Below are 25,888 nucleotides of genomic sequence, written 5' to 3'. Positions count from 1 at the left end.
ATAATGGGATCACACAGTATGAAATTATGAAATTATGAAATTTTCACACAGAAAAATTTCATAATTTCATAATTACTTTGAGATTTCATAATTTCATAATTATGATAATTTCATAATTTCATAATTTCATAATTACTTTGAGATTCAGCCCTGTTGTTATACACAGCAATACTTTTTTTTTTTTTTTATAGCTGGGTAGTATTCCATTGTACAGATACAACACAGTTAATTTACACATTCACCTGTGATGGATATTTGAGCTGTTTTTGGTTTGGGGCTACTACAAATAAAGCTGCTACGAACATTTGTATACAAGTTTTTGTGTCGATACATGCTTTCATGTCTCTTGGGTAAATGTCTTAGGAGTGGAACACCTGGGTCATATCATAGGTCATAGTGTAAGTTTTTTAGGAAACTGAATCTTGGAGTATTCTAATTTAATTAAAAAAACAAAACAAAACAAAAGACAATGAGCAGACAAGTACCCAAATGCACTAGGGGAATATCCTTTTAAAAGAAAGATAATAAATCCCTTTTATAAGGGATGAGTCATTTTATAATGTGAATAATCATTCTCTGTAACTTTTAAAATTCAGTCTTCACATTTGAAGTATTTTTTTTTAACTTCAAATGAGTCATGCCTATATCAATTACAGTTATACAAAAATTCGCACTCTATCCACTGCCCAATTCCCCTACATTGAGCCTCATTCTTTTCAGGATTTGGATGGCACCATTTAATTGCTTCTTTCTCTGTAATTCTCTACAGTGGTGTTGCGAGAAAGAGCATGATACTGTGATTCTATCAGTCTTGAAGAAGGACCCTTTCTTTTTATATGTTCCGAGAAAAGACAGTAACCCACTCATGTGACTTTGGGGAAGTTATGCTAACTTTCTGTGCCTTTGATAGTCACCCTGTTCTACTGGCATTCAAAATTAGATGTGAGAGTTAAGGGCCTCTTGTTTAAACGACTATTCTGCAGTAAATACAACTTGAGCTAAAAATAGAAAAAGCAATTCTACATGGAAACATTCTTAGTCTAGGACCCTCCCCCCAACTTAAACCTATTTAAATTCAGAACAGATAGAAGCATACATTTGTAGAATACAAAAATAAGAGTAATCTGGAACACAGAGGAAATTGTAAGAAAACTGCTCCTTGGTTCTATCCAAACTTCAAAAGATTGGGTTTTCACTGGTAAACACTGTATTCAATATTCTGTGGATGCTTTACACTACACAACAATTTTCTAAACAGATTTAAAGGACTCTAAGTATAAAAGCATAATAGAGCTAAACAGTCTGACAACTTTTATTATTTCTATTAACCCTTCTGCTCTAGTTTATACAAACCAATAAATCTCATTCTCATTCCAAATGAAAAGAAGGGAAATTCTACACAGCAGTCAAGTACATTTCTATTGCAGGCTGGGAGTATCTTTGCTTGAGACCTAACACGCATGCCCATGATTCCTCAGCACAAAGACCACTATGATTTTACATAAATGTTACAGAAGCAGGGGAGAGCCTGGGTGGCTCAGTCAGTTAAGCATCCTACTCTTGATTTCGCTCAGGTCATGATCTTGTGGTTGGTGAGATCAAGCCCTGTGTCAGGCTCTGTGCTGCTTGGGATTTTCTCTCTCTCTCTCTTTCTCTCTCTCTCTCAAGCCCTGTGTCAGGGTCTGCACTGCTTGGGATTTTCTCTTTCTCTCTCTCTCTCTCCCTCCCTCCCTCTCAAAATAAATAAATGAACATTTTTTTTAAAGTTAGGGAAACAAACCGTTCAAGTAACAAAACCCAAATCAAGCTTGCTTAAGCTTGAAGCTATCTGTCATAGGAAGAAGTCAAACAGACACCTGCAAGGAGGTCCTGGGAACACATAACCTTAGATCAGGTGTTAAATAAAACTCCTTAGATCTAGGCATTCCCCTCTTAGAAATCTTCAGAAAAACGAGAATTCAGATAAAAGTTTGAATTCAGTAATGCTCATCACAGGGCTTTTTATAGCAGCAAAAAAGGTGAAGACAACCTAAATGCCCAGTAATAAGAGTACTTTACATAGCCATGAAAAAAAATGTTCAAAAAATTTTTTTTAAATGGACACAACTCATGACATAACAAAGGGAACATAATTATATAAAAACAAAAGTATAATTATGTGGTTGTATGTATGTGAGCAAGTATGAATAAACAAGACCAGGAAGAAGGACATTTATCAAAATGTTAACAGGGGATAGAATAGCATCAGGATCACAGGAAAATTCTTAAATGTATTACTTTCCTAATCATAAATTTTTTCTTTAATTATGTATTTCTCAAAACAAATATTTTACAGGGTTGTTGGGTTTTTTTTAAGCCCTTAAAGTACCACATTATTTCTCTGGAAACAGAATCTAAGAACTTAACTATGGTCACCAGCAATATGGAATGCCTGTTTCTTTAAGGGTCTATAAGCAAAGACTCTAATAAGACAATTTGGATTTAGAAAAGAGAAAAATCAGAAGTCAGCTACTTAAAAATGATTCTTCAAACCAGAGAAGTTTCAAGAAAATTACTTTAAATGGTACATGGCTATAAGACACTTAAAATATGATGTTTAAAATTTTACTTTCCATGAGATTCCTCAGGTACATATTTACTCTAAAAGACTATTCTCACAGGGGCACATGGGTGACTCGGTCAGTTAAGTGTATGCTGATTTTGGTTCAGGTCATGATCTCACGACTTTGAGACTGAGCTCAGAGTTGGTCTCAGCACTAAGCATAGAACCTTCTTAAGATTCTCTCCTTTTGCTCCTCCCCCACTAACATGCTCTTTTACTCTCTCAGTAAATTTTAAAAAATTAAAAAGTTAAAAATTATTCTTACATAATATGATCAACAATTTCCGATCAGTTCTTCATCAAGAATGTTAACCACCACAGGAGCGCCTGGGTGGCTCAGTCGGATAAGCTTCTGACTTTGGCTCGGGTCATGATCTCACGGTTTGTGAGTTTGAGCCCCGCGTTGGGCTCTGTGCTGACAGCTCAGAGCCTGGAGCCTGCTTCGGATTCTGTGTCTCCCTCTCTCTCTCTGCTCCTCCCCCACTATGCTCTGTCTCTCTCTGTCTCAAAAATAAACAAACATTAAAAAAAAACAATTAAAAAAAAAAGAATGTTGACCACCACAATAGTTCAAATCATAATATCTACAATTTTCTAATTGTAATCAGAAAATATTTGAAAACTATAAAGAATTGTTAATAATGTGGACAATCTTTAACCAATGAATATAGATTTGGAGACTCTTCATAATGTATACTACGTGAAGGTAAAACCTCACAGTGACAGACACGATGCCTTGGGGATTCAGTTTTTGCTGTCAGTCAGGTTTATTATTAACAGTTTCTCTGGGCCCCCCCTAAATATTATGAGCTATCACCCTGACTTTGGTAAAGTCCCTCAGTGTTTCTTGATAGAATTATGGCCTACTCTGCCATTGTGCCCTACAAAAATTTATTCTCTTCCATCCTGGAATTCAAGTGAGCTTTGAAAAATACACAGACTTGCCTAAAATCTTTCAAAGCCTCCCGCTTCATCTTTGAGGTAAAACCTCATTTCAATGTATGTAAGACCTCTTTCATCTTGCTTCAACCACATTCAACACAGTCCCTCCACGCCAGCCATAGCAGAACACTTCCCCAACGCACACTATCTTCTTTCTCCATGGCTGTGTGCATGCTGTTCCCTCGGGTGGGACTTCTCCACCCCCTAATATTTCCAGCTAACACCATTCATTCTTCCAGAGTCATCTCAGGTCATCATCCTTCAGAAAGCTGTCCCTATCCCCTCATATCTGTCACCTACCTAAATAAGACATGTCAATTCTATGTCCACAGTTATACCAATGACAAGGACTCGTCACTGGTTCCCTATTTCCTCCTCTGAACACTTGTCCCATGAGGGCAGAACTGGTGCCAGCACAGAGCCCAGCAATGGGAAGTATTCAACATTCCAACTGAAGCTCCATGCCCATCTAGGCTGCGGAAGCAACCTTATAAACATATCCACTACTGAGGGAAAACTAAGATGTAGCAGATTAATGAAAGAATTCAGTTATTTTAAAGTGCTTATTCCCAATCAGAAATTTCTGGAAAACTGACTTTTGAAAGAAGTTTCTTGCCACCACTTCAGTAATTTCAAGATTGTTCAGATGTCCTACCTAGTTTCCCTTTTACGTGGCGCTACCTGACTTAAGAGCACAACCAGAGAAGACCCTTTAAATATTTTGGGAATTAAAAGATCTGTTTAGAAAATGTCTGAAAGTTGTTTTCTGTTCTCTGCATCATCAACCAGAAAAGTTAAACAGATTCTTGGGATGGCTCTGTGAGATCAGAATGGATGATGAATGCTAAAGCGTTCCTTGTATTCATATAGAAACACAGTGAGGATTAAAACTATTTCAGGCTCAAAGAATAGATCATAGGTCCTCTCTTTGATCCAGAAAAATCCAACTGATTCAAAACCACAGAGAAAAGATCATTTCAAAGTAAAGAACATTTTCTATAAATAATCCACATACTCAGTAATATTTTGCAAAACATGCCCACTTAGGGATTTCTGTATGCATGCTCTTTGCAAAAGCTCTTCATCATTTGAAACATATCAGCTCTCAACTCAGAATTATAACTGTAAAAATCAGTAACTTACATCTCTATATTGCCATGTATTTTTCCAAGTACTTTCGATTACATCATTTTATTTGATACCACTTTTGGCACTCATTCCATTTCTAGAAAAATGGATTATTACCTTAGCATCTGATGCTAAAGATGTAAGATGGTAACAAATAATACAAAGGCATAAGGGTAATAATATTCTTAATTTTTGCCAGTGGTATTAAATACTGTACACAAGTGTGTTTGTTCATGATTAGTGTCTTTACAAATGAGTCCTTTGTAAGATTAATAACTTCATTAAAATTGAAAGTAGGAAAATAATTCACAGAAAGTGTGAAAAATTCTGTTATTTTCCCCCTATACAAAATGTACCATCTGGAGTTATTCTGTAGCCAAAAATATAACAAGAGATAGGACTTTTTTTTTAATGGTGAGGGGAAGGAGGAAACTATAAATCACAAAGAAGCCACTAGGATGAGATAATGCACAACACTGAAATCTGAGGAAGAGGGTCCCAAGAGATCATCCACACACTCACACTCAGCTTGTGTAACCATGCAGGACATGTGACATGCCACCTTTTATAATGAAGCAAGAAACAGCACTCTGGGATGAGAAGAGGAACAGAATTCAACACACTGCCAAAAATAAACAATAAAATGAAAAGAAGTAGATTTCGGAAAGAAGGCAGATTCTAGAAAGAGGGTTTGCCTGAAGAAAGCATCATTTAGAAAATCTACATCCTTCGGCATACTACATTTTGCCTCTACCGTTTTCTCTTTTCCTTAACCCTACCGTACTTGGATTTTATGTGACATGTCTGAATAAAAATGATCTAGTCTGATCCCATTCTCTTAACCTCCATCTGCCCTCCCTCCAGAACATGGGAACCCACAATGGAAATTTCACTGGAAATATGAGCTAGCACCACCCTTCTCTCCCACATCTGAGAGTTCAGCTGAGACGGCAAACAACTGGGGAAGGTATTTCTTCAACAGAAGGGATTTTTTGCCTCTCACCTAGTTTTACCCCAAATTCTCAGGCTTTAGTCCCTTAAAGGGCATTCTTCAGCTCTGCAGAAAATAAAGCTTAATTCTCTCCTTCCTGGCCCTGGACTCCTCAGAGTTCACATTTTCCTGCCCTTCACCCTTACCACACCCCGGCAGGCCAGCCTGCTTTAAACAGGGCCTTTCAGCAAGATGCGACACATAATCCATCTCACCAACTGCTGCAAGACTTCTGGTGCCAAAAGGCCATTGAGAAAAAGGCTGCTAAAAACGTATGTGGTAATTCGGTACTGGCAGGTCCTGCTGGATTAGCTCTATTCCAAGTCTGTCTTTCCTGTGTCAGAACTCTCCAATGTTCATGGCTTCTCCCTGTTTTGCTGACATCCTACAGAGAGAGCCTGAATCTAAACTTTCTGCCATGTTGGAAACATTCTATATCTTCACTGTCCAAAACAGTAGCCATGAGACTTATGTGGCTATTGAGCACTTGAAATGTGGCCAGTGTGACTGAGGAACTGAATTTTTAGTTTTAGTTACCTTTAATTAATGTAAATGTAAGTTGCCACATGCTACCCTGCTGGACAGCATACACTAGAGTCGTAATTCTGAGAGCAAAGAGTAATATGCAAACTGGGCTGTATGTTTCAATCACCTGGAGAGCTCTTAAAAGTCCCAGTGCTCATTTTACCACCAGATGATTAAAGCAAATTTTGTTGGGGTGGGACCCAGACATCTGCATTTTTAAAGGCTCCCCAGGTGATGTCAATGTGCTGACAAGAAAGAGTATCACTGCTCTAAAATGCGAAAATTTCTACCATTAATAGCCAATCCTCATCCAACAAAACACTGACAAACACTAAGGTATGTAAACAATTGGGTCAAATATTCTCCCCATCGTGCAAATCAATCCCGACACGAGGACAAATTTAGAAGAATTCCTTCAAGAGCAAAACCATGTCCAAAAGGAATGGGCCGCTAAAGAAAGCAAGGAGTAGAAAAGGAAAGAGCTCAAAAAGGAAAGTAAAACAAGGAAGGAAAAGAGTTTTTCAAAATAACTATCAGCATCCAGAGCCTGGCTAGCCTGTGTCTTTACATACAAGTAATTTACTTTCTGGAAAGGCACCAATTAGCAACAAAATGCACCTCCAAATCTAGCACTTTGAATAAACAGCTCTAAGTGGATTATTTTTCCTTGGCTAACTCACCCACATACTATCTGCGTCTGACAGCAAGCTCTTGCCACTGTTGGTTTTTCTTCAAAGAGTAACCTGACACTTGTGCCTTTTCATGGAGCACATGAAACTTTTTAAATGGCAGTAATTAAAAAGCCAGTATCACTCCAAAACCCGTGTCTTCTGGCTCGCTCTTCTCGGGTGGGCACAATGTCAACCTTCACTTGCCATTACTAATTTCATCAAGTGTATCATTAACCTGGTGCAGCTCTGTTTCTGAGGCTTGAGTTAACAGAGGCATTATACCCAGAGTATAAAAAAATGCAAACAGTCACTCAAGTTCCCACAGCCTCTAATCTTCCAATCAGCATTTCCCAAAGGCACACAGTGCCCTTCAGGTGGAATGCTGACAGAGTTCCAAGGCTGATGCAAAAAATTCACCAGCATTTTCTAGGCAGCAGTACTGAAAGTCAAAAACAGGAAGAGGCGATTTTAATGGGAAGAATATTTGAAGGTCACTCTTAATGACAGTAAGTTGTTCCCTCTACTGAGAGGTGAAATATAAATGATCCAAAATTACATCTTCCCCCACTTTCCCTGATTACTACTAACATAATTCAGTCATAAAACTGAGAACTTGAGTTGACCAAGGCTTCAACAATTCACCTTACCCAACGGCCTCCCCTCCAAGGAGAAAAGGGCTGGCTTAAGTCCATCCACATTCACAGCCAAGAAGTTCTCACAGAGCAAATGTAATCCCTGCTGCTGTGGCAAACCAGATGATATTCCTTTTCATCTTAGCGTTGGTGGGTACCCAGCAGCAGCTCCTTATAACAACTTCTCAACTGTCCATTCCAATGGAGAGTAAAACACATGCGCGTTTTTATATTATAATTCACACAAAGTTTACAGTAGCAACTGGACTATACTTTTGTATATATATCTGAATGTGAGGTAGACTGAATAGGGTAAAAAGGCTCTTTATATAACTAGATGGCCAGATAAACAAAGAAAGACAAACTGAAGATGAATTTCAGATAAAAAATTAATTTTTGGTATAAGTAACCCCCAAATATTGCATAAGGCGTATTTATACTAAAAAAGATGTGCTGTTTATCTGGAATTCAAACTTAACTGGGCATTCTGGTTTCTTTGTTTTTCCCAAATCTATCAACCCGACACATCACTGTGCTGGGAAAATCCAGCTTGAGAGAGTCAAGGAAGAGACCTAGTTTTGGCATCCCCGCCCCCCCATCAACTATCCAACCATTCCTATTTCTCAGGGCCAACTATAAAAACTGTGTCCCTAGTGTGAACACTAATTTGCCACCACCTGATAAACATGTGTCCCAATGCCTTTCCTTCTCTGGACCACAGATGCTAATTATATAACTAAGTGCATATACCTGGGTATTTGGCACAGTAACAGTAAATTTTAGTTTCAGGGCCTTTATCTGAAGAAAGGCCTCAGATAAATCAAGTAAATTAAGTTTGAGATGGTGCCATAAATAGAAGTAGTCATTAGTAAGTGTTATTATTCCATCAATAAAATTAAAAGCAAAATTTTCTATGGAGAAATAATATGAAGATACCAGAAAGTAAACTGAATATGTAAGTGGTTGTCATGTGAATTAAGTATCCTAAATAATAGTTTTTTTAATAGATGACTTTAGTGAACACTTATCATGTGCCAAGCAACATTCAAAACACTTCACATGTTCTATTGGACTTAATCTGATTCCCCCAAGAAGTGAGAACTATCATCACTCCCATTTTACAGCATGAAGAAACTGAGACACAAAGATGGAATAATTTGATAAGCCTAGGATGACCATATTACCTGGTTTGCCTCAGACAATCCGAGTTTATGCATGCTGTCCTGACACAGTTGTTAAGAGGGCCCCCTTTTACTCTCATAAACTACCCAGTTGAGACAATAAATTACCTGGTCACTTACCAAAGACCCACACTCAATAACCAGCAGAGGCAGGCTTCCATCAGGTAGTGTGGCTCCAGAAACAGAACTCAACTACTGTAAGATACCCTCCCAAGTCTTACCTTCCACAGAAGACTGGGATGATGGGATTTATTCTTTTTACTTTCACCCCATCATACCCCAGACTTCCTGCATGCTGACAAATCCATGTGGGTAGAACTGGTAAGACCATGTTTTTCAGAACTGTCCTTTATCCCCCTTTAAATCACTGATAAAATACAACACAAACCCACTGTGGGCACAGAGAATTCCTGTCAGCCTCTATTCACATCCCTGGGTCTGAAAATTTTTAAAGGTATTTAGCTTATCCGAGCAATATTTAACCAAATCCTTTTCTACTTTACAATGACCTTCACCTTCTTCCAGACTAGCCTGAGCTGCCAGGACACAGGTGTTTGCTATTTCTATTAAGACAGAGGTGGGTATGCTGTATGTGCCGACTTTTAGTTTCATACACAATGGGCTTTCTTTTTTTCCCTAATTCAAAAGCAAACAACTCTCTCATTTTTTTTTAATCTATGGGAAAACACTATCTATTTTCCCAATAAATATTTCCCATTAAACACTAATGCTAGTTTGACAGAGTGAAAACAGCAAACATGAGCATTAACTTGTAGCCTCACCATGTATGTATAGTTTTAAAATGGCCCAAGTAAGCAGTGGTGGCAATTTCAGCCCTTACCAACAGGTTGTGTGGCTTTACCTGGCCTCTCTGAGCTGGTCTCCTTCTTTCCCCAAAAGGTATGGACTACTAAAATCCATAGGGTCCTGCCCAGCTCTAAAGCTTCTAATTCTATGTATTCTCTACAATCTTTCTGACCATGAGCTGCAGCCTGCAATGGGAAAACATTACTCTACCACAAAATTTCCTAACAGCTGGCTTCCTAGCAGGTCCACAAGATCCACGATGGGGCCACATTACTATTCCCTGAAGGAAATGAACAATCCTCCCTCCAAAGCAGACCTACACCAAGGCTACCTTTACTGAAATTTAACATAAGATCTGAGGTCTTCAAACACAGGGAAGACCTGCCACAGGCAAGGGTCCCGTGAGTAGGCTTGGGAGCAGCCCTGTGGTAAAGAGGGATGGCTCTCATGTTTGTGACACTCCTCGGATATATTAAGTTTGACTTCTGTCAGCCCTAGGCCATGTGAAAAATGCTTTTTAATGTTTTTGTGATGGGTCATGAATGCTTTTTCGACAGTGATACTAAAATCAACAAAAAGGATAATGGAACCATGGCTCTAAAGAAGATTTTCCCTGCCTCAAATCGTCCCCAGTCACCTTCAAAAGGCAGGTTTACTACTGGCCAGGTCCTGATTATAATGGCAGTGGTAAAGGGGCTGGATGGGCAGCAGGGTGCTACTGAGTTAGCTGAAAGATTTAGAAGTATGTTTCCCATCAGGAAACAATTGCCCTGGGCAATTTTTCACTCACAAAGGAAAAAAACAAAGAAAAGACAAAATGAAAATTTAATTCTCAGCCTGGATTTCATACAATTTCTAATAAAAACTGAATTCATCAATTAAAAAAAAAAAGACAGAAAGAAAACAAAAAAGCCATAAACTCAAAGGTCTGGAGAGTTGGTGATTATTAAGTTTTACTCATGCATAGTCATGAAACAGGAAGAGCATCTCCTTACCTAAAGTTTTATTACATGAAGTTTACAACCACATTTAACTGAAAGCTTCCATATACTGAGATTTGTTACATATGCAGGCATAAAATCCCTGGCAACAAATATCGTGTTTAAATCCAAAGCCTTTTGGTAGAGAAATATGCAATACCTCTCAAAAAAAGTTGTCTCTCTGTTTACCAGAGCTCTCATTTCAGTAGTGTCAAAACTTCTAGAAAATTTATTATGGAAACTCAGAGGGAACCCACAAAAAGTGTTGAAGCCAATAAAAAAAATTCTATGCGTTTGGGTCATTTGTTCAAACCAACTTAATCTTTTCTAACAACTAAGATGTGTGGTCACGGTTTGTTTACCTTTCTCTTTCCAATGGTAGGCTTGGAACACAACAGCAACTAAATGAAGAAAAAATCATATGGATTCAACACAGGCATATAACCAATAATGACGAAATTTTTAAAAAAGACTGTTTTAAAAAACTGAGGGCCTGCAATTTGATTCATGATAGAAATCAGACTCTTCAAGTAAGCAACTCTTCTAACAATAAAAACAAAGCTTCTTCCTAGTCTATGTAATAATTAAAATGAAACTCTAGTTTTTGCTCTGTGTTTCATACTAGACTAGTGTACCCCAAGTACATTTTATGAAACCTTAAGCCTAAGAGAGACTATAAAAAAAAAAAAAAGAATTCCAAGGTCAGGTAAATTTGGGAAACACCATATATTTATTTCTCTCCCTCTCCCTCAGAATACCTATTAGCTTATAAAAGTTCTAACCTATTAGATTTTACTTAGCCTAGCATTCTCTTCATAAATAATACATGTTAACATACTGCAAAGCTAGTGCTTCAAAGAACTTGATGGACAATGTAAAGGACCTACACTGTTATCTAGGTTTGGTCAAAAACTTCTAATCATCACACATACCCAGTCTCTTCTCTTTCTGGTCATATGGATGGATTACATTTGCCTGCTCCCCTTGCAGTTGGGCAAGGTCATGTGACTAGTTCTGGCCAAGGGCTTTTCTATGACCTATCAGCCAGGGTTCTTGAGCTAGAAAATGTGAGGCAGAGCCCCCTGCCATCTTATGATGGACATGTAACATGAATCAGAAATACACGTTTATGGCTTTGAGCCACTGAGATTTTGGAGATGTTTGTTACTACACACCAAGCCTAAACTGCTTGATACACTATGGAAGGGAAATGTCTTAAATAGAGCTATATAAATTGACTAGAAGTGACAAAATAAATACACAGATGTATGAGAAGAACGGGCGGATAGACAGCAGAATAAGCTTATAAAAATGAATCTTTATGAAAGCCACTTTGGTCTACTGAATCTTACATTAAGCAATGAAGATGAAGGAGTTAAAACTAAACAACATGGTACGGACGAATTTGAAGTGACCAAATTTAGTTTGTTTGTTGACAAGGGTGGGGAGTGAAGGTGGGCAGTAAGGGACATAGAATCACTTACTGAATGCCAGAAATGTGTACAGACTGACACAGTGGTAGTTGGTAGATGATAACTACCATCATCTGGCATCATCCTTGGCATCATCTCTCCTTCACATGATACAACCAAAACTCTATTACATAATTTGTCTAAGATCATATTGCTAACAAATGGAACTCATGTAACTACATGTTCCATTCTTTTTACTATACCATTCATCTGAATAAGCAGAAAAATCTAAGTCATGAGATTAAAAAAAAAAAAAAGTTTGGAGTTTTATTGCCGAGGCACTTTATAAGAATGTGAAAGTACTGTAGAATCAAACTCTGGCCAAATGGTATGTCCTGAGCTTTCAAAGAATAAACAGGATGTTCTTATAATTAACATACTAACTGTTTACAAGGCATGACATGCACTTTTGAAAAAAAGTTTATTTTTTCAAATTATAAAAGTAAGACATGCTTATTGGTGAACATTGGAAAATACAGAAAAGCACTGAAATGAAAACAAAAGTCACAATCCCACCACACTTTACAAAAACTTAAAATGTGGAGTATTTCCTTCTTCTGTGTGTGTGTGTGTGTGTGTGTGTGTGTCTGTTGTTCTACATAGTTGAGATCATATCATTTTTTTGTTTTTTTATTTAACTTTATTTTTTATTTTTTAAAATTTACATCCAAATTAGTTAGTATATAGTGAAGCAATGATTTCAGTAGATTCCTTAATGCCCCTTACCCATTTAGCCCATCCCCCTTCCCACAACCCCTCCAGCAACCCTCAGTTTGTTCTCCATATTTATGAGTCTCTTTTGTTTTGTCCCCCTCCCTGTTTTTATATTATTTTTTTTCCTTTCTCTTATGTTCATCTGTTTTGTCTCCTAAAGTCCTCATATGAGTGAAATCATATGATTTTTGTCTTTCTCTAATTTCACTTAGCATAATACCCTCCAGTTCCATCCACGTAGTTGCAAATGGCAAGAGATCATATCATTTATATAAATTTGTGTTTTGCTTTTATTCCTTTATATTAAAAAGCTCTGTTATTAGAATGTCTTCAATAATATTTTTATCAATATAATAATTAATAATTATATATTTGCCACTATTAGACTAATCTCATTATTTATGTCCACTTACTTAATCCTCACAAGAACCCTCAAGGTCTGTATCATCATTGCCCCCATCTTACAGATGAGGAAACACAAGTACAGTAGGGTTAATGACATGCCCAACGTCACAAAGTGAGTCCATGGTAGATCTGGGATTCAGACCCAGGCAGCCCCCGGGTTGGCACTTTTAACCACTACATTGTAGTGCCTTCATAATACTTCTTCCACTAACTTACCAATGATGAGTATTTGGTTTATTACCATTTTTTCCCTATAATAATAATGTTACAACAGACATTGTCATGAGCATTTAAAGCACTATTTTATCTAAGCCTATTCAGACAGCAACTCTTACCATTCCAGCAAGTTGAATTTATTTTCAGCTAGCTGACAACAGCTGTAGAAACATCTAAGATGGCTAGCATTTCATAAACCAACTCACTACTCCATCTACGCCTGGTATGAACTTCCATGTGGTCCTCACCTGTCCACTCCACTGCCATCTGCAGCAGATTTCTGTAATGTTTCCATCTGCCTTCACACTGCACAAAGAGCCAGCTAAAACCCTGTGTCTGTTCTGTGCATCCCCTAACATTTATAAGCAAATTCCGTAAATTTTTGCCTGGAATATTTTGAATGCTAAATATTTGTTCCCAGTCTTATGAGCTTGTGCCAATACAAGGAATAGAAACCCAGAGAGATGACATCCAGTACGCAAGTGTAAAATTAAAATGAAGAATTTTCTAATTGAGACAATAACCTAGGAAAAGGATATCAAATATTTTACTTTTTATCTTCTTATAGTGAATGATTGAAGGCTCTTGCAAGATTAAATGATCTGAGTTGAAAACCATCCAAAATAGTTTTGCAAGCAGATCAGATAATGGTGTGTTAAGTAAAAAGAAAACTGGTGGCTCTAGCTCATAGTTCACATCTTCTGAACTCGATTTACCAATATGCTTATCCAAGAGTATGTTTAAAAAACAAGGAATGTGTAAAAGTTAAGACAAAAACATAAAACAACTTAGAAATCACAGGCTCAATAAATACATTTTCCAACATATCAACAATAACATACAGAGAACTCATTTGCCATCTAAAAATGAAAAGATCAGCACAGCTAAAGAAGATGTATCCATGCATTTTCCACAGAACATTTTTCCACGTGGTAAAACACAAAATGTTTTTTTTTTTACATATTCTAAAAACATACGTAGAAAGATAACCTCAATTCTATTGACCAAAGCCCTGATAAGTATAAAATAAAAATCTCTGTATAAAGGCACTTACATAAGAGCCAGAAATAATGCTTCTATACGAGAAGAGGCCCTCTGAAATATGTGTACGATACTGAAAATGACAAAGCAAAATTCATGACTTCTAAATCTAACCACAGCAATACATAAGAAACAAAGCCATGGTACAAAGTACTCTAAAAAGCTCTAAAATTACTGCAATTAGTCTAAGTCCAAATTTCTAATGGACTTTAGAGGATAATTAAAATATCTGTTAGTAACATCTTTCAAGAAATTCTTAACAGAAATTTGGTTTGTATTTAAGTCCTTCAAGATGAAGTTCACTGTTTTTTTTGTCTGTTTGTTTTTAATGTTTGTTTATTTTGAGGGAGAGAGAGCACAAGCAGGGGAGGGGCAAAAACAGAGGAAGAGAGAAAAATCCCAAGCCAGCTTGAGCTCGACATGGGGTTTGATTTCATGACCCTGGGATCATGATCTGAGCAGAAATTCAGAGTGGGACGCCTACCCGACTGAGCCACTCAGGTGCCCCTCACTGTTTTCATATTATATTTAACATCCAAGTCCTCTCTGTTCTTATTTTATTTCCTCTCAATAATCTAAATGTTCCTTTTTTTAAAATGTCATCTTCACAGTACCCAAGCTAGTAAGTAAGTTGACCGTATTATCCCCACAGGCAGCCCCCACCTCCACCAAGCCTCATCCTCTGCAGGTGATGATCATGTCACCATCGGGCTCAAACCTGTACAGGACTCCTCCGAAAGACTGCACACCCCAGTCCTCCTTAGTTTACCATCCTGACTTTGAAAAACAAGCCTATTTTTTTTTTAAATTGAGAGACCAGAATTAGAAAGTAAATCAATTACAAACAAGAATCAAGTGCTGCAGATAAATGGCAAAAACTTAATACAAACCCAAAAAAGCAATAAACAAAGAAAAAAACATTCTGCAGGACAGTAACCAATGCCCTTTACTATCCTTCTACAATGTTTTAGTGTTCACACATCAACAATTCATATCCACATATATTTTATGACATAAAATATAGAGCTTTAGTTTTTATCCTTTAGGGCCCAAATTTCTATTCAAACCATGGAGACTACATATTTTGCAGTGAGAGGGATGAGTGGGGCAGAGGAACCTCAATGTGAAGTTTGGGATAAGGCATTACTAATTAGTCCAGATAAAACTACCCAAGATAATATGTTACACAGAAGAATTTTCCTATATACAGGCACAAGATTTTTTTAAGACTGTTGGAACAAAAAGATAAATAATAGTAAACCTTACTAAACTAAAGAGGATAGCAACCATTTCTATCTCTTGGGAATATGTTTACAGGAGTGATTTTGCTCAAGTGAAATGACAAGTTTCAAGATATTTTGTGAACGGTCGCTATTTTAAGGCAGGCCAAGGCCACATTAGTGCTTGTCATACAGCTTGCTCCCAATCTCCTGGCAGTTCTCCAACACATTCCAACTTCTGATGCACAGCCTTGTTGGAATCACATCCCACTTATCTCTAAAGATACACTAAGTAAGATGTGGCCACATTACACAACCAACCTGCCATTTATTCCCATCAGATCACTTTGCACAATGTCTGACTAAAAAAAAAAAAAAAAAAAAAATCAGACCACCATCTGTGTGGATACCGTTTAGTCCAAATGATCCAATGTACAGTTGGTTCCCAAAATAAATATTAGAATACTGATCAAACTGGGGGGGGGGGGAAATGCTGTACTTCACTGCCCAAAAGAAGGCTGAGTACTCCTCAACTAACGAAGGAGAACGGATATAGAGAGGGAAAAGCAAGATTAAATCTTAAAAAACAAACACCTTAATTACAGATGCTGAAACCCTAGTAATGTTCTCACGGTCTACATTTTGAAGCAGATTATTAATCAGGATATATTTTAAAGGATTATATCAGTATTTGATAAGTCCCATTACTTCCTTTAAAAAAAACAGTGTAACCTAGTAATACATCCTCTCAGTCAACATACTCTCTAATTGTTAATATTTGGCCAAAAAAAAAAAAAAAAAAAAAGTCCTCTTCAAAAACAAACCGGAATGGTTAACCACATGCTGCTACATTCCATTCTTGCTTTAAAAAAATATATTTAATTAGCACATTTGAGCCTCATACTCTGCACAGCTGCACAACATTCCAGAGATAGACCAGCCATCAAGGTACTCTTTACATTAAATATCTACTTACTTTAAAAGTTGAGAAGACTGAGAACCAGTTTTCAAATATGACCCACTAAAGATATATTTATTGCACCTGAACAAAAGTTTTCTTTAACAAGAGTGTAGCCCAACAAAAATGCACACTTAGGAATAAAATATTCATGTAAATATACACTAACAAAATAATTCCTCAGAGCTGGAAATATATATATAAATAAACACTAAACTGACAGATAAGAATAGTCTTATGCAGGAATAAAGCAATAAATTAACCTGCTCTCTAATTTTTTTTTTTAATGTTTATTTACTTTTCAGAGAGAGAAATACAGAGCGTGAGCAGGGGAGGACAGAGAGAGAGGGAGACACAGAATCCAAGGCAGGCTCCAGGCTCTGAGCTGTCAGTGCAGAACCCCACACAGGGCTCAAACTCACAAACCGCGAGATCATGACCACAGCCGAAGTCGGACACTTAACCAACTGAGCCACCCGGGTGCCCCAAATTAACCTGCTCTCTAATTAAACTTTCATCCTTTATGAATTGAACAAGATTCTTAGAACTAAATGAAAGCTGCTATTTTAAAGTCAGGAACACACACTTCAAAAGCAAAATAAGCTTTTCAAAATGAGAAATCATCCTGATTATCAGGGAAACTCAGAAATTCCTTTAGTAGTGGGTGTTGATTTAAAAACAGACAAAAACAAACCAAAACAAAACTTACCTTTAAAACAAAGAATAAACCACTAAGTGTGCACTGGCTTCTTTCCTGCTCAATAGCACAGCACACGAATGTCTTTGCTCCAAGGATCATAGTACATCCTTGACTCCGTCCCAGGAGATAAGTTGGGTATTTAAGGACAGCTGGCAACACAGAGTTGTCAACCTTGCTGTGAGAAGGACCAGGCCCCTCTCAGAAAAATTACCCAACTGATACCTCTGACCACCACTCGCTTCCTTAAAAAGTGACAGGTGTACTTATCCATTCAGAGGTCCGCATAAGGCCACATCCTAGTCCCCCATCTCCCCGTAACCTGGGGTGCAGGGAATACGTTGAGCACTGTCTCACCTCAGTGCCTCCCCAAGTGCTAGACCCAACATGTGCAGGTGTCTGGAGGTTAAGCTGAAGTACCTACTACAGGTTTCGGACAGCCCAGGCACTATAACCATCAAGCATTTCCCCTGATGAGTTGTGGCCACCCTCAAAAAGAATGATTCCTATCAGGTTGGGAGTTTCTGAAGAATCCCTTATTTGGAGAGAAGAAGTCCATGTAGCACAGCTAAGTTCCAAACCCCAATCTCGGTCCATCCATCACCAAGCCCAGCTGAGTTTTCCTCTACACTGTAAAAGGAACTACCACTGGCCTTCAGTATTTAAACCCGGGAAGAAGGACAATTGCCACTTTTCCTCAGGGCCCACCACTCCAAACAAGACCAGTAACAACCACAAAGTACCTCATAGAAACTGCTAGAAAGGACTTTCTTTTCCAATGAAAGGGTATTCCACTCATTTCCCTAAGCACATGAAAAAAACTCTTTTAGTACCTTTTTAAGGAAAAGGCCAATACCAGAATTACAGTAACAAAGAAGCACTAACAAGTCACCTCCATCCATCCAATGTCCCAGGGCTTAAATAACTGGCTTGCACAATCCAGTAAGTACGTTGCTTTTTCTCGTTGAAACAGATCTTAGAGCCAGAGACAGTACTTTAAAGAATTCAGCCAATACAAAGACCCTAAGAAGGTCGAGCTCTAGTATACGCTTTCAACAGTTACAGCCAAACCCAGCCCAGTAAAATTTATTACCTCTAAAACCAAGATGCTAATAACTATATCCATTCCATTTGTAACATGTTATAGGGTAGCTGTTTTAAAGATTCTCTGAAATCTGAAGATAAAAGTAAAATCAGATGTTGTCCAAAGCATATAGAGATGTCCCTTGAGGGAATTAATGCAACTCTGATGAGAATTCTTTCCAAAACAAAACAGAAAACACACATTATCTAATGAGAACTTAATTTCTGGTATTTTTCCACTATATTTTTTTTCTTTTTCTTTTTTTTTCACTGTATTTTTTTCTTGAAAGAAGAAAAGTATCTATAATAAAATTTGGATTTTCTGTTTCTTCACCATTTTTCTTTACTACCCCCACCATTAAAAACAGCTTAGGCAACAGACAGTGTCCATGCCACAGCTTTAAATACGACCAGTAATAGGATTTTATGTTTTGCCATGCTACATGTATCAAGTGATTATTTAAACTGTCAAAACTTGACATCTTTAGCCTGAGATCTGAGAATTTGGCCCTTATTTGTGAGATGAACAAATATATACACAGGGAAAAGAGGTTTAAAGGATAAACACCAAAATGTTAACTGCGTGTTGCTGGAGTCACTGAATATCTAGTGACTTTAATTTTCTTCTCTGCATTCACTTTTATTTTCCATGATCTACAATAAACATTTATTATCTTGGTAATTAAATGTTAAAAAATCTTTATGTTAGATGATTTTATGCTAATTTATAACCTTATGAAAGTATATATTCCTCAGAAGCCACTCAGAAAAAAAATTACACACACTATATATATAGTGGCAGATACTGTCAAATATTCAGGGATTCCAAGAAGGTAAAAAAAAAAAGTGAATATTTTAACTCTTACTGACTATTCTACTCACTATAAAAACACTCCCATGCTACAGATTTAAAAATACAATATAAAACGTTTAAACGTCAGAGAACAAAATAAATAAGCGTTGTTTTAGGGAAGAACCCAAGTTTTCCTTCCCCTTTAAATAAGTAAGATAAAAAGGCTAAAAGGGGGAGGGGGAGTAAACCATGATAAGAACATGCATTAACCCACCCCAAAGACTGTAAGCTGGTGAAAAACATTTCAGAAAAATGAACAGCCCTTGAATGTTTAGATTTAGCCTTGAAGCAAACACACTAGAACAAAAGTTATCCCTGAAACTGCTACCCAAGAGGGTAAGGAAACAACAAGAAACTCAGAGCCAGAGACAGTAGCCATAGACGCTGATCTCCTGGAGGATGTTTTTTACCCGCTCCCTTGTGGCCCAGTTCCTACATTTTTCCCACACTCTACAGAAGTACTAAAACGCCAAGGCTCTAATAAACTGCATATTTAAATACGGAATGGAAAAATCTTTTCAAAATTTCAGTGCTCTTTACATCTTTAGTATTAATACTGCTTTCCTGTAAGTTCTGGCAGAAAAAAAGTTGAACAGCAAAGGGTATATTTGGCTGATCAGTCATTTTACTTATTAGTTGTTATCCATCTAAAATGAGGCTTATTGGTGGTGTTAGGATATTTTTGATAAAGAGCAAGAGTTTATCGTTAGGTACTTCTAAAAATTTGGGAAATGTGGAGATGACATCAGAACTCTTCCACAATCCCATCACCAGTGATAACCACGTTCTAAGCACAGATATATTTAATTATACATATATACCTCCAAAGAATAAATTCTGCTAACATATAGCATTCTGCATTTCATCCTAGTTCATCTGTTGGATAAAAATTTGTAATAATGTTCTAATACAGACTTTACTGCGTAGCCAATGGCTTCAAGTTTATATGTTAACATCAAAAACAAGGATGCTCCATATTCCACATCAGAGATGTCAAATGGCTTTAAAAATCGCTCAGGTGTTTACTTTCATAGTTTAGAGTTTATTAAGAATAGAATTATGACACCTATAAACAAGGGTCAATTTCTAAGCAATCTTGAAATTATAACATCTTACTTTCACATCTCAAAGCACATTTAATCTGAAACCCTCCCCAATCAACCACTTAAAATCGATGGCAGAAAAAAACACAAAATTCGTGGAAGTGAATCAGTTCATTTCTACAAGCTACATTTTACAAAGTACCAATACCGTTGGGATTTGCACCATGAAACAAAAAGTACTATTTCCTTCCAAACATTTCCACCAAAGATGAAGGGCAATGTGATTCATACCTAAGATTCACCTTCAAAATGTTATCCCCACAAAATTCCCCACTTTCAAAGCCTTAAAATAGCCTTCTGCTTCCGTTCATGGTGGAGATTACTCAATCACACATACATCTCTTTTTCACCTATGTGACAGATGCAATAAATCATATGCATACCTAAGAACTTCCTTTCATACAAAGAAGGAAGGATATTATTAAAATTCATTCCTCTCACTCTTAGCCTACACTACTCCCAAATGGCGAGAAACCATTAATTGGAAGTAATATACATCTGGAGTTATTTTTATTTTAAAATTTTCACTTGGAATTTTATCCATATTTCTGACCAATTCCAAGGAAACATGATGGCCTAATGGTTACATCCCAGCAGTAGCTGGGTTTCTACAAGTGAGGAAAGTATGTCACAGAATTCCAGGGCCCTCTCTTCCCAAGTGTGCATTTTGGAAACACTAAAGAATCCTGGTCTGCCCCACTTTTCTACCTGACCCAGGTTAGTATAAAGTCACATTAGCATGCCATCACATCTGAATGCTCTACTTCCTCTCAGCTCTATACCCTGAAGATACCGATTTACACATTTTTCCTCTGCCCTTAGAAAAGTGTACAGAAGGACAGATGAGGCAATCCTTTGGAAGTTTAAACGATTCTTTAATAATGATCTATAGGTGGCCACATTTGCTTTTTTTCTTTCCTTTCTTAAAATGAAAAGCTGCTTGCTTTTTTGATCATTTAAAAACAGCCCTCATGATAGTCTGTTATATTTACTGTACTCTTCTCTATTTATAAAACATTTCAAAACTCAAAATAAGAAACATTACATCATTGGAATTTCCTTTCTTGTAAGAAAGGAAATTACCCATCAACCTACCATCCAAAGCAAACCACTAATATTTTAATGTATTTCCTTCCAGTCTTTTATTTAATAAAACAAAACTGGAGTCAAGCCCTATTATATACCCTTGCATAAAGATATTTCCACTGGATATGATATTGTTAGCATTTTCCCATTTCAGTAATATTTTAACAAACCAGTACTATATTGAATTCCAGCCAATCCTGTGCCATAATTTATTTGAGTATGTCCCATTTGCTTTTTCACTATAAATACTGATAAGAAAATCCTTGTTTAGAAACCTCTGTCCTTGGGTGGGAGTGCCTGGGTTAAGAGTCAGTAGGTTAAGAGTCTGACTTGAGACTTGATCTCTTGGTTCATGGGTTCCAGCCCCATGTCCAGCTCTGTGCTGACAACTCAGAGCCTGGAGCCTGCTTCAGATTCTGTTGTCTCCCTCTCCCTGCCCCCCCCCCAAAAATAAATAAACATTAAAAAAAATTAAAAAAAAAAAACCAACCCTCTGTGCTTGGGGTGCCTGGGTGGCTCAGTTGGTTGAGTCTGGCTCAGGTCATGATCTCATGGTTCGTGAGTTCCAGTCCCACGCACGTCAGGCTCTGTGCTGACAGCTCAAAGCCTGGAGCCTGGTTTGGATTCGGTGTCTCTCTCTCTCTCTCTCTCTGCCCTCCCTCGCCCCCTCTCACACTCTGTCTCTCTCTCTCAAAAAATAAACATTAAAAAAAAATTTTTTTAAAGAACTTAAAAAAAAAAAACTCTGTCCTTATTTTTATTTCTTTCTTTAGGTTACAGAACTGCAAGTGGGATTTCACTCCAAAAAGTTATAAACATTTAAGGTTTCTGTTATATATATAACCCAGTGTTTTCTACTAAGTTTGTATTAACCCAAACATTCTCCTGACAGGTAATGCAGAGCTTCTATTTCATGGCATCCCAGAGAGTATTATCTATCTACTAATTAAAGTGGAAAAATTAGGGGCGCCTGGGTGGCGCAGTCGGTTAAGCGTCCGACTTCAGCCAGGTCACGATCTCGCGGTCCGTGAGTTCGAGCCCCGCCGCGGTCCGTGAGTTCGAGCCCCGCGTCGGGCTCTGGGCTGATGGCTCAGAGCCTGGAGCCTGTTTCCGATTCTGTGTCTCCCTCTCTCTCTGCCCCTCCCCCATTCATGCTCTGTCTCTCTCTGTCCCAAAAATAAATAAATGTTGAAAAAAAAAATTAAAAATAAAGTGGAAAAATTAATCTGATTGTTTTGTGTTTTGTATTATTGGTGAGTTTGAATAATTCAATATAGTTATAGTTATTGAACTATCTGTTCATATCCTTTCCCCTGGGTAGTAGGATTTTAGTGTTTCCTTGTTTGTTAAAAGTAAGTATTAGTTAGGTTTGCCTTACCTATAATTCAGACATAAGGACAAGTTTAATGTAGATTGAACTTAGCATTATTTATCTGAATGATGGTATTGTTTACCGGGATATATCTTTTTTGAATAAATCAAAATATTTATTTGAAAGAAAGCATAAAATTGAGACAAAATGTCCACGTCTCATGCTAATCAAAGGTACTGTAATGGGCAGTGGATTATCTCACTTAACTTTAATGATCCTTTGTGACAAGTACTGTCAATACCACCACCATGCAGATGGAGATACTGAGGCACACAGACAGGTTAAGGCAGTTTGCCCAAGGTCACTTAGCCTGTAGAAGGAGTCACTAGGTTGTGTAACTCCAGAGCCTGAAACTTGGGACCCTTGCATCCAACAGCCTCCCATGAGCCACACTAGCCCTGATGTGTCTCAACTTCTCCATTATCTCCACTCAGGGTTCTACTGGAACCTCAAATTCAACATGTTTAAAGACAAAACTGATTCTCTTACCAACCAGATTTCCACTCTTTCCTGGGTCTATTTCTCTCATCATCACCAAGCATGCTTTTTGTCATCATCCAAATTTGAAATCTTTATCACCTGAGCTCCTCATCCACTTAGCTCCACTTCCCATCCATGTACCCTACAAACAGCTGGCACAGGACTGGGCCTTCACAGCCTTTCTCCCTTTTTTCCCCTCCTTCTTATTTCCTTGGCTATCACCATAACCTGCTCCCTTAACCTTCAGACCCCCACAATCACCTATTTCTTGTCTCCCTGCTTTTGGTTTCTTCCTGTTCCACTCTATTCTCAACTCTTCCAGAGTGCTGTGTCACTCCAATATCTTACCATCACAGAATATTAGGGGTATATGGGATCTTAAAAATTAAGCATTAGATCTGATTAACCGGTAGTCACTGCCTGAAGCACTGCATTGAGAAAGTTATTGAGGCTCTATCTCAACTTTGCAGAAAAAGTATCAGGGCTGATTTTCTACGTCTGCCAGGGACAGAGGGAATGATACTCATGTGCCAGGTTTTATCCCCCACTATAATTTCATCTAAGTTTTTCATTTTACAAATTTAGAACTCAGAACAGAAGGGTAAATGGCTTGCCAAAGTCACACACCAGATCATTAAGAGGTTTTTTATCTTCTGTGGATGTACAGAGAGTATATTCTATTCAGTAGAGTATACAGTCCTTAGATTCAGGAACTAAATCTTATTTAACATTAAACCAGCCCATACCACCATCACTGCAACCCAATTTCAAGCCCTAGCAAGAGAAGGTATCCAGTAATTATTATCCAGTATCCAATAAGTGTATCAAAAACTAATACTGAAGAGTAATCTTAGAGATAAAGCAAAGGGAGAAGAGTAGTATAAATGCTTCTTGGTAAAAAGAACTATCATACTACTTTCAAGAACGGGAACCTGAGCTGACAAAGAGTTTCTAGTAAGTGGTCTCGTACAACCTGTGCTTATCAATACATAAATTCCATTGGTAAAACAGCCTTTTAAAAAATAAAAGAATAAGCTGTTCATACCTCTTTTGACATAAAAATATTAAGGTAGTTTGGGGAAAGCATTTAAAAGAAGTTAGTGGCTAATATGGCTCAGGCAGTTTGAAGAGAAAGTAAAGGAACTGTTATTAACTGAACACCTACTAAGTGCCTAGCACCATACACTGTGGTCTCACAACTGTATGAGGAAGTATTAACATTTCAATTTTACTGATGAGGAAACTGGTTTCAAGAGTAACGAACTAGCCCAAGGCTAGAACCTAGCTATGGCCACATGAACAATACAGAATAGCATTAGGATCTGAGCCCAGATCTGTTTGACTCCAAAACTCATGCTCTTTCCCAACTGAAAAAAATTTTTCTGCAATAACAAAATTATCCTCATAAACCTCAAAGGACAAAAACTGATTATGACACTACTGAAATTATGAACGACTGTTCATCAAAAGAAACTAAGAAGAGTTTTTAAAAACAAACACAAACTGGGAGGCAATTTTTGCAACACATATAATCCACAGGGATTAGGAAGCAATCTACATAAAGAACTCCTACAAAACAGTAAGAAACAAATTTAAAAGATAAACAGGCAAAAGACTTAACAGGGACTTCACAAAAGAAGGAACCCAAATGGCCAATAATATAAATAGATACTTAACCTCAGTAATCAGGGAAATGGCAAATAAAAAGCGCTACGAGACATTTCATAAATATCAACCAGACAACAGTTTAAAGTCTGTTAAATGAAGTAGTTGCAAAGTTGTGGACTAATCATAACACATACATTACTAGTAGGAACACAAACAGTACAACCACTTGGGAAAAATAGTTTGGCATATCTAATAAGGTTGACAATCCACATACTCTATCATCCAGCAAATTTCATTCCTCAGAGAGGCAGATAATATGTGTATGTATGTTTAAATCTATCTCCTCATATGTATTAAGAGACATGTAGAAGACCCATTCACAGCAGCCTTTTTGTAAGAGCAAAAAACTGGGATCAATCCAAATCTCTATCTACAGTAAAAGGAATAAATAAGCTGTAGTGGAATACTATACAGCAGTAAAAATGAATGAACCACAGCCACAAAATGAATGAATCCCAGGAATAAAATGTTAATCTAAAAGTTCAAGACACAGAGGGGCGCCTGGGTGGCTCAGTCAGTTAAGCGTCCCACTTTGGCTCAGGTCATGATCTCACAGTCTGTGAGTTCGAGACCCGCATCGGGCTCTGTGCTAACAGCTCAGAGCCTGGAGCCTGCTTCAGATTCTGTGTCTCCCTCTCTCTCTGCCCCTCCCCCGCTCATGCTCTGTCTCTCTCTGTCTCAGAAATAAATAAACATTAAAAAAATTAAAAATAAATAAATAAATAAAAGTTCACCAGACACAGAAAAATACATGAAGTATCATTCCTTTTACATAAACTTCAAAAACATACTAAATTAAAAAACTTTAAAGGGTAACCCATAAAGAAGAACAAGGGAAGGATAAGCCTAAAACTCAGGACAGTGGTTGCTTCAGATGGGATGACAGAGAATCACTCAAGGGACTATGAATGTACAATGATAAGGTTTTTCCTCTACTAGGTGGTGCTTGTCTGAGTGTCCACTGGTTTATGATTCTGTAACATATCTTTTATGAGCATTATTTTGTATGTACAAATCACTTAATAAAAAACTTCAAGAAGGCAATGGACCAGAGGGGCAGG

General features: G+C 37.4%; 1 protein-coding gene across 3 annotated transcripts in view; it reads right to left on the bottom strand.

Annotated features, from left to right (window-relative positions):
* Window positions 1–25,888, bottom strand: part of SPTBN1 (spectrin beta, non-erythrocytic 1) — a 198,318-nt gene that overhangs the window by 167,962 nt on the left and 4,468 nt on the right. Inside the window, exon 1 of one of the 3 annotated variants that reach the window (XM_053200601.1) lies at window positions 17,195–17,218. The exons of the other annotated variants lie outside the window; for them this stretch is intronic. The gene's annotated coding sequence lies outside the window, so the exon portion shown is untranslated. Of the gene's footprint in view, window positions 1–17,194; window positions 17,219–25,888 lie in introns of those variants that run through there. 3 annotated transcript variants of the gene reach the window in all.

The sequence above is a fragment of the Acinonyx jubatus genome, chromosome A3, assembly GCF_027475565.1.
Source record: "Acinonyx jubatus isolate Ajub_Pintada_27869175 chromosome A3, VMU_Ajub_asm_v1.0, whole genome shotgun sequence".
NCBI classification, from domain to species: Eukaryota; Metazoa; Chordata; class Mammalia; order Carnivora; family Felidae; genus Acinonyx; species Acinonyx jubatus.
The sequence above is the reverse complement of the archived record's forward strand: the minus strand, read 5'-3'. Positions and strand labels throughout refer to the sequence as shown.